The following is a 7,850-nucleotide window of genomic DNA, read 5'->3' as shown; positions in this document are numbered from 1 at the left end:
TCTCTGATTTTTGCAAAAAATAATAATACAATTGTCCTAAAAGTTTTTGAGATGCACACTTGACTCTAAACTGCCTTTATGCTAGAATGTAAGCAAGACTGAGCATATTTTGAGGCCTAATAGAAATAAGACTAAAGAGATCTATTTAGGAAGAAAACTGAATAGAGAATGAAGGGGCTATATATAAGTGGCATATTTTGTCTAGTCAATGGATACAATGCCACTGGTATTAGCAGTGACAAGACAACCTTGGCACAAATATTAGTACCACCTATGCCAATATGGCAGGGCAGTGTCAGTGTACACTTGCCCCAGAACCAGCAGTGATGATACCCACCCTAGGTCTTATCTAAGTATTGCACCAAGACTCCCCAGCAAAGCAAAGTAAGTGAAGTGAAAGTCACTCAGTTGTGTCCGACTCTTTGCGACTCCATGATGGACTGTAGCCCTCCAGGCTCCCCTGTCCATGGAATTCTCCAGGCAGGAATACTGGAGTGGGTTGCCATTTCCTTCTCCAGGGGAACAAAGTAAAAGAGGAGGCAAATATTAACAGATGACTTCTCATAGGTAAGCCACTTTTCGCAAGAATATCAAAGAGACAAATGTACATGAAGAGTGAATGGTAGCAGAGCCAGAGAAATATTTCTCATTTATAATTGCTTTATTTATCCATTTTGCCTCCTAGATTGGAGTAACCTGAGACACATGGTTTGCTTACAAAAGAGTGACTTCATTTCTGAACACCAACATCTTTCTTTAAGTTATTCACTACACATTGTATTCCTATACATTATAAAAGAGAGATATTAAACATTAGATCAAGCTTGTTACTTCTGTTAGATTATTTATATCTTTAGTGATTTTTAATACACTATTTTGATTTTTTACATTTATTTTTATTATTTATTTTTGGCTGCACTGGGTCTTTGTTGGTGCCCATGGACTGGCTTTAGTTGCCGCGAATGGGGGCTTCTCCTCGTTGCACTGTGCATGTACCTCATTGTGGTGATTTCTCCTGTTGTGGAGCACAGACTGTAGGCATGTAGGCTCAGTAGTTGTAGCACACAGGTTTAGTTACTCCAAGCCACGTGAAATCTTCCCTGACCAGGGATCGAACCGGTGTCCCCTGCATTGGCAGGCAAAGCATCCACTGTGCCACCAGGGAAGAACAGTATGCTTTATTTGTAAGAGCAGTTTTCAGTTCACAGCAAAACTGAGGGAAAGGTACAGAGTTTTCCCATATACTTCCTGCTCCCATACATGCATAGCCTCCCTCATTATCAACATCCCCACCAGGGGTATATTTGTTATAATTGCTGCTGAAGACAGATATCTTTTAGAGACAAATCTAGAATTAACCTTGTGGCATTCTTTCTCCCTTCAAACAAACATTCCTAATTCTTAGATACAGAAACATATAATTTTGTGTGTAATATAGTTTTTAAATCAATGTAAGCACCTATATTAACATATATCAGAAATCTCAACATAAAACAAATGTATTCACATAGTTAAAATTCTATCTGCAGCTCCCTCCTCTGTTCACTCTCTTGAAATGCAGTTTCCCTTCTGCCTTTTAAAATAGGTCATGTAGGCAGTATTGTTTTATTACCAAATTTTCAAGGGATTTTCTCTGGACAATTCCATTTCTAGAAACTAGCATTTTCCTTTTTGATAACTTAAGCAGCTACAATATCAGGACAAGGAACCCAAATTCAACTGCACAGATTATTTAAATTCCTCTCATCAAAACCTCAACATCTATTTTAATCACAAGATAGTTTTCAAGCCTGTAATATTTTTTGTTTAAACTGGAAATTGGCCCGTATCACTCAGACCTTGTTTTTCTAAGCTGACTGTGTCACAGAACTTGCACGTAGCTCCATACTTTCTTATGGAATGAATTATATATTTGGATCAACAATGGTTGATCCAAAATTTCTCATAGTAACTTTTAAAGCAATAAGCAAGGATAGTCCTTTGAGAGACTTTTGAGTTGGGTGTGCTGGTATCACCACAGCATCAGGGACGTGGCTTGTCATCTTGCCATGAGGAAGGAACTCTATCTTGGTCAGTAAATATAATGATGAGCATATCATTGTTGAGTATTTGAGTGTTTGAAACTATATCCCAGATTCCTGCTGCCTTCAGGATAAGGACAAAACCCTTCATGATTGAACTCTTGGTTCTCAAGGGCCTTTCTAACTGTAACTCTTGAGGAGAACACTAATTTCTGTCCTGTGAAACAGAACTACTTGTTCCCAGGTCAGTTCTTGGACATTCCAGAACACATTTACAATGTCTTGCTTGACTACCAAAATAGACAATAACCATGTTATGGATAGATTTTTCCTAAATTAATTTTCTGAGGGCAAACTCATTCCAAAGTTCATGTTAGACATGTCTCTAAACATCAGTATCAGTCAGGGAAAGCTATGTTATGCCAAAGCATCAAATAATCCTATACTCTAAGTGACTGAAAAAACTTGAGGTTAGTTTTTCTCACTCACAGAATATGTCCACAGCTGGTCAACAGGAGGGCTTTGTGGGGAATAGTTACCCTCAGGCTAACAACAACCAAGCTGATGGGAAGATCTCATCCAGAACATGCCAGTCACAGTGACAGAGGGAAAAGAGAACAGCAGAGTACATCCTGGCTCCTAAAGGTCTGCCTGATAGTGCCACAGGATGTTTTTGTTCAGTCGCTAAGTTGTGTCTGACTTTTTGCGACTCAATGGACTGCAGCTTGCCAAGTTTCTCTGTCCTTCACCATCTCCGGAGCTTGCTCAAACTCATGTCCATTGACTCACGATGCCATCCAATCATCTCGTTCTCTTGTCTCCCCCTTCTCCTCCTGCCTTCAGTCTTTCCCAGAATCAGGGTCTTTTCCAATAAGTCCGCTCTTCGCATCAGGTGACCAAAGTATTGGAGTTTCAGCCTCAGCATCAGTCCTTCCGGTGAATACTCAAGGTTGATTTCCCTTAGAATTGACAGGTTTGATCTCCTTGCTGTCCAGGGTACTCTCAAGAGTCTTCTCCAGCACCACAATTCAAACATCAATTCTTTGGCACAAAGCCTTTATGGTCCAATTCTCGCATCCGTACATGACTACTGGAAAAACCATAGCTTTGTTTATATGGAACTTTGTCAACAAAGTTATATCTCTGCTTTTTAATACACTGTCTAGGTTTGTCATAGCTTTTCTTCTAAGGAGCAAGCGTCTTTTAATTTCATGGCTGCAGTCGCAATTTGCAGTGATTTTGGAGTCCAAGAAAAGAAAATCTGTCACTGCTCCACTTTTTCCCCTTCTATTTGCCATGAAGTGATGGGACCAGATGCCATGATCTTAGTTTTTAAATGTAGAGTTTCAAGTCAGCTTTTTCACTCTCCACTTTCACCCTCATCAAGGTCTTTATTTCCTCTTCTACCATTAGAATGGTATCATCTGCATATCTAAGGTTGTTGAAAGCCTGGCATTTAGCATGATGTACGGTGCATAGAAGTTAAATAAGCAGAGTGACAACATACAGCCTTGTAGTACTCCTTTCCCAATTTTGAACCAGTCTGTTGTTCTATATAAGGTTCTAACTGTTGCTTCTTGACCTGCATACTAAGTTCTCAAGAGACAGTTAAAGTGCTCTGGTTCTCCCATCTCTTTAAAAAATGTCCACAGTTTGTTGTGATCCACACAGTCAAAGACTTTAGCGTAGTCAATGAAGCAGAAGTAGAGGTTTTAATGGAACTCCCTTGCTTTCTCCATGATCCAACAAATGTTGGCAATTTGATCTCCTGGTTCCTCTGACTCTTCCAAACCCAGCTTGTACATCTGGAATTTCTTGGTTCACATATTGCTGAAACTGAGCTTGAAGGATTTGGAGCATAATCTTGCTAGCATGTGAAATGAGTGCAGCTGTACAGTAGTTTGAACATTCTTTGACATTGTCCTTCTTTGGAATTGTAATGAAAACTGACCTTTTCCAGTCCTGTGGCCACTGCTGAGTTTTCCAAATTTGCTGGCATATTGAGCGCAGCACTTTTGCAGCATCATCTTTTAGGATTTGAAACAGCTCAGCTGGAATCCCATCACCTCCACTAGCTTTGTTCGTAACAGTGTTTCCTAAGGCCAACTAGTTCATACTCCAGGTAGTCTGGCTCCAGATAAGTGGCCACACCTTGTGGTATCCAGGTCATTGAGACCATTTTGTATAGTTCTGTGTATTCTTGACACCTCTTCTTAATGTCTTCTGCTTCTGTTAGGTTCTTACCATTTCTATTCCCATTGTGCCCATCCTTGCATGAAATGTTCCCTTGATATCTCCAATTTTCTTGAAGAGATCTCTAGTCTTTCCTATTGTATTGTTTTCCTCTATTTCTTTGCATTGTTCACTTAAAAAGGCTTTCTTATCTCTCCTTGCTATTCTCTAGAACTCTACATTCAGTTGGGTATATCTTTCCCTTTCTCCCTTGCCTTTCACTCCTCTTCTTTCCTCAGCTATTTGTAAAGCCTCCTCAGACAACCATTTTGCCTTCTTACATTTCTTTTTCTTGAGGATGGTTTTGGTCACTACTTCCTGTACAGTGTTGTGAACCTTCATTCATAGTTCTTCAGGCACTCTGTCTATCAGATTTAATCCCTTGAATCTATTTGTCACTTCCACTGTATAATTGTAAGGGATTTGATTTATGTCATACCTGAATAGTCTAGTGGTTTTCCCTACTTTCTTCAATTTAAGTCTGAATTTTGCAGTAAGGGACTCATGATCCAGGCCACAGTCAGCTCCAGGTCTTGTTTTTACTGACTATATAGAGCTTCTCCATCCTTGAGTGCAAGGAACATAATCAATCTGATTTCAGTATTGACCATCTGGTGATGTCCATGTGTAGAGTCATATCTTGTGTTGTTGGAAGAGGGTGTTTGCTATAACCAGTGCATTCTCCTGGCAAAACTCTGTTAGCCTTTGCCCTGCTTCATTTGTACTCCAGGGCCAAACTTATCTGTTATTCTGGGTATCTCTTGACTTCTTACTTTGCATTCCAATCCCCTGTGATGAGAAGGACATCTTTTTTTGGTGTTAGTTCTAGAAGATGTCATAGGTCTTCATAGAATCGGTCAATTTCATCTTCTTCATCATCAGTGGTTGGAGCATAGACTTGGGTTACTGTTAATATTGAATAATTTGCCCAGGAAATGAAGCAAGATCATTTGGTAGTTTTCGAGATTGCACCCAAGTACTGCATTTCAGACTCTGTTGTTGACTGTGAGGACTACTCCATTTCTTCTAAGTGATTCTTGCCCACAGTAATAGATATAATTGTCATATGAATTAAATTCACCCATTCCTGTTCATTTTAGTTCCTAAGATGTCAATGTTCAGTCTTGCCATCTCCTGCTTGACTATGTCCAACTTACCTTGATTCATGGGTCTAATATTCCAGGTTCCTATGTGATATTGTTCTTTATAGCATCAGACTTTACTTTCATCACCAGGCAATATCCACAACTCAATGTCATTTCTATTTTTGCCCAGGCATTTCATTCTTTCTGGAGCTATTAGTAATTGCCATCCACTCTTCCCTGGTAGCATATTTGGACACCTTCCAACCTGGGGGCAACTCATCTTTCAGTGTCATATCTTTTGCCTTTTCATACTGTCCATGGTGTTCTCCAGACAAGAATACCGGAGTAAGTTGCCATTTCCTCCTCCAGTGGACCACGTTTTGTTAGAACTCTTCACTGTGACCCATCTGTCTTGGGTGACTCTGCACGACATGGCTCATAGCTTCATTGAGTAATATAAACCCCTTCATCATGACAATATTGTGATTCAGGAAGAGGAAAATATTCTTAGACAAGAACAAAAGGTTAAGATAATACTTAAAAGTAGTTCAGGTTAATCAGTTGCAGTATCTTCCCACATTGCAGTGCTGTGCAGCAAAGAAGCTGATCAACACCACTGCATACAAATATGCGTAAACTTCACAAGTAAGTTAAATGAAAAAATCTATTCAGAAAACTACATAAAGTTTAAATACAAACAGACTCAAGTGACAATGATAAAAAGGGGATTATCTTGTGGAGGATGGAGGTAATATTGACTGATGGGCTGGCTTCTGAGCTGCTTGTAATGTTGGTTCTCAGTCTGGGTGTGAGTTTCAGGAAAGTGTTCTCTTTGTGAAAATGTATTAAGCCGTACACTTGTGATATTGCTCTTTTCTATATGGATATTACATTTTATACTTCATTATCTTCATTATACATTAGACTTCAATGAAAAGAAAGAAAAATGTGTCATCTGTTGAAACTCAATGAAAAACAAATCCCACTCTCTAGAGACATTTTCACCACCCAACTCAGGGAAATTTTCATTTATCCTCTACCCAGGACAAATGAAACTCCCTCAGGAAATAAACAGTACCTGATAAACTCACAAGGAAAAAATTAAAAACATTCAGATATGATCAATACCAACTGTTGTATTGATAACAGTATTTGGTAAACATAAGTTTCCATTTCCCAAAAAAAAATACCATAAAAGCCTATTGATCAATGAAAACTAAGTTTACTAGAGTTACTCTGGTAAGGAAAGACACAAACTGGACAGTCTGAGTGATGACTCAGAAGAAGAAAATCAAGACAAGATAAATACAGGGTTTTAGGGCTTGAGCTAGGTGATTTTAAAATAAGTCTTGGAGGGCAGGGAACTGGTTGGGATTGGGCAAAGTTTATCATTTTGGGTTAATGAACACAAAGAAACTAAGTCTTGAATCTAGTTCTTGATAAATAAGCCATTTTCATTTTCATCACTTTCAATTGTGTCAAATTTATATTCTTGTTGAGAAAGTCTTTGATTAAAGTACAGATTATTCTTGTAATAGAAGCTTTCATCAATTATTGTTTCTTCCTCCTCTTCTGGATTATGCAGACAAGTGAAGAATTTGCTTCTTTCAAAACTTTAGTTCAGTATAAAATAAATTTTTCTCTTAAGTAACTGTTATTTTGAGTCTCTACTACATGTAGCCAAAACTAACCTTTACAGAAAATCCAATAAAATATTTGCAAACATTATGGATCAAATTATAAGGCTTTATTGAAAGACATTAAGTCAGACCTCAATGGTATTTTACAACCCATTTTCTTCTGTACTTTGTTTTTGTCACTCAGTGGTTCTTTACATTTTTCCATTGACAAGTGTTTTTTGGAACCTGTGCCCTAGAGGATATCACACATGGCCACAGGAGACAAAGTGTGTTCCTTGCTTGTGTAGAATTAAATTGGACACAACTTGAATGCCCATAAATAGATTAAAAGATTCAATATTTTAAAAGTTAATTATCCCCAAATTATTCAATAAATACAATAAAATTCTGATTCCAATTCAAAAAGAGTTTTTGGTGCAATTAACAAATTAATTCTAGTGTACAGGGAAAAGCAAAGGGCCAAGAATAGCCAAGTCAGTGGTTTTTTTCCTAAAGAAAAGAACAAGTTAGGGAGACTTCTCTTTCTAAATATAAAGACATATTATAAATCTTTAGAACTGACACAGTGAATACTATGAAAGTTACAGTTTTATTAAATGACACAGGAAAGGCAAGAAATAAGAACTAGATCCACACATACAGGAAAGTCTGATCTTGCAGAGGAGGCATTGCAGATTAGTCATTAAATAATGATCTAACAATAATTGCTAATGGGATAACCTGTATCATGTTCAGGTGGGGCAGGAAGATCCCCTGGAGGAGGACATGGCAATCCACTCCAGTATTCGTGCCTGGAGAATCCCATGGACAGTGGAGCCTGGCAGGCTACAGTCCATAGGGTCGCAGAGAGTCAGACATACCTGAGCTTGCAC

This window comes from Giraffa tippelskirchi, chromosome 4 (assembly GCF_054371585.1).
Source record: "Giraffa tippelskirchi isolate mGirTip1 chromosome 4, T2T-mGirTip1v1.2.pri, whole genome shotgun sequence".
NCBI lineage: Eukaryota > Metazoa > Chordata > Mammalia > Artiodactyla > Giraffidae > Giraffa > Giraffa tippelskirchi.
This window is presented reverse-complemented; position numbering follows the sequence as displayed.